Genomic DNA, 2,980 nt, shown 5'->3' with positions numbered 1-2,980 from the left:
GCACATTTTTGGACAATGAGAAAAATTGTTTTGAACATTTGAACGCTTTTTGAAAGTATGAAAATCTTTTTGAATCGGCCAAACAATTTTTTTTAATTTGTGATACATTTTTAGAAAATTCCTGAACTTATTTTTAATTCGTGAACATTTTTTTAATGTTGCAAAAAAATTTGTAAATGCAAACCTTTTTTGCCTGAACATGTTTTGAATAGATAGATGTTTGTTTGAAATTTGTGATTATTATTTTTAATTCCTGTATAATTTTTGAATTTCTTGAGCCAGTTTTAGAAAAACACGAATATTTTTTAATCATGAACATTTAAGATTTCTGGTAAATTTTTGTCACAATTTACATTTTCTAAAATTTCAGAACCTTTTTGTAATCCCAAATTATTTTAACATAGAATAAAAAACAGAAAATAAAAATGTAAAAGTAAAGACGGAAAAAGGGGCGTCATGCACCGCAAATGGGCCAGCCCAAACTGGGGCACAGCGAGAAGGGAGGGTGTGCGTTTGCATGATCCCCATCTTCCCATCGCGAGTTCGCCGCTTCGCGACGATCCTATTGCCCCGAGGGCCCCGATCGCGAGTGGCGACGCCGATGTAGATTGCTCTCTACCATGCGGCCGGCTGTTCTTCCTCTAGGTCCCCGGTCCCGTTGTGTTATCCCCCGTTCGTGAGATGCCTCTCATGTGCAAGACGAAGCCACCCCACTTATAAGGTCGTCCCTAACCTCCTCTTTCTAGTTGGTCATGTTCATATGGTGCAACAGCAGTCAGATCTTAGAAGGTCTCGCATATGATGCAGTACAAAATTTTAATTTTATGTGCCCGTTGCTCTATTTCTTACTTCAATCTGGACTTTGTCGGCACAACACCAATTGCCTTATCTATTGAAAAAGTTGCCTGCTATGTGTTCGACTGTCGTTCTTTGCATTCTCTCTCCAAATTATCATGATTGCAAATTTAACTTAAAAATTGGAAGAAGGTCTCAGCTATACACATATAACTTCAATCCAAACATGGTTATATAATAAATCCACTCAGACTCCCGTAGTCGTCGGGTAGGTAAATGATCTTTTATTATTGCAAATGAAGCTTTTAAACTTTAAACCTTTCATCTTGATGTTTGCCCTCTATCAGGTATTCGATTTGTCTAATTAAGTAAAGGAATACACTACTTACAATTTTTGTTTTATTTTGAAACAATAGACAATAATAAGTTAGGTAAAGGAATGAATCTAAAAAGAAATGAGATTATTATTTTGATCTTTATTGTAGGGTCCCCGGGTTATAATTTCGCCCTGGGCCCTCGAAATATCAGGACCGGCCCTGGATATAGCCAACAACTAGTAAAAAGAGACGCCAATGCCAGGGCCACTACATAGCATGCTCCTGCATGGATAGGGAAGACGCCGAGGCACGAATTTTAGAGAGCAGAAGGTCGAAAGCGTCCTGGTATTCCGTCTTAGTCAATGATCTCCACTGCTGCTGCAGGAACATGCAAGATTTAAATAAGCAATCAGCAGGTTTAGGAGGAAAAACATGCTCGATGGTAAATTTGTTTCTAGTAGTCCACAAGGTCCAGCGGATCGCCCCCACTCCTACCCAGAAAACTCTCTTAGTGACCCCAACATAGTGAGGACCCGAAGCTCAGAGAAAGAAGATGGGGCCCAAGACACCTGGATCCATGACCTAACACAGCTCCAAACCAACTTAGTCAACACACAATGAAAAAAGATAAGATGTTCCATTTAAAATGACACGTGGGCTTGGTTCAAATCCATGCACGCAATGCACGACGCCAACCAGAACAGAAGGACTAAATATATTTCTACCGACGAAGCATTCCTGCCAATTGCAAATAGATGGCCCTGGTCGAAATTTCGTCCCTTCATCTATCTATTGTCTACAGTCTTAGTTTATAGTCTGTTACATTATAGTTAGAGGAGCAACAAGTATGCACCCTATTTCATATCAGAAGCAGGGCAATTGATTGTTCTGAGTAATTATGTGCACGTCATAGCTGCTGCATTATTGAACACAAGCCAGTAAATATTTTTCAATTAAATATTGTCCAAATGAAAGCTATTCATTATTGATTGCAAAGCCTTCGCTACCAATATTGGACCCTTCAAATGTACAATCGCTCTCTCGTTTCTCAAGCCAATTAGTTCTTTTGACCCAAAAGATGCACCTTGTAACTCATTTAATCGTCTGCTTTCCATGCATGTTAGCTGCTCATCCAGAATTATTTTTTTGCAGGAAATTTTCGATCTATTCATCTTCAATCATCGAAGTAGAACGAATAACAGAAATAATAAAAATTACATCCAGATCTATAGACCACCTAGCAACGATTACAAGCACTGAAACGCCGCCGTCATCGCCCCTCCATCACCGAAGTCGGGCACAACTTGTTGTAGTAGACAGTCGGGGAAGTCCTCGTGCTAAGGCTCCGTAGGACCAGCACACCAGAACAGCTGCTCATCCAGATTTATTAGGCTGTCAACATAAGTTTAAGTTTGATAGCCCTTGTAGCTTGCCCATTCTTACCGCCATCCATGTTCATCCCATATTGCTAAATCCAAGTTGCAGCTAGTTAATTTCATGATCCGGATTCCAAGTTACAGCTAATGTTCTGACCAGAGTATAATATATACTTAATGAGCTGGAGCGTGGTGGTCTGACAGACACAAGTTGGCACGATTCCATACCACAGCTCCTCACATCAGTCACATGCATGCATATGCTGTACCGCTCCCAAGACCATGCTAATTAACTTGACTAGAAGACTTGATTAAAGTTAAGGCATGCACGACACAAAGAGTTGAGAAACCAATTGTTTATTGTTCTATGATTTGATTGATGTTAGCTTCAAATATATGCCTTGCTTAATAAAAACATTGTCAGCTCTTTGTGTCAGCCAGCTTAGGATGGATGGACGTATTATTGTAATACGTCCATCCATCCTAAGCTGG

This window comes from Triticum dicoccoides, chromosome 6A, assembly GCF_002162155.2.
Source record: "Triticum dicoccoides isolate Atlit2015 ecotype Zavitan chromosome 6A, WEW_v2.0, whole genome shotgun sequence".
Lineage (NCBI taxonomy): Eukaryota > Viridiplantae > Streptophyta > Magnoliopsida > Poales > Poaceae > Triticum > Triticum dicoccoides.
Note: the sequence above shows the minus strand (reverse complement) of the source record.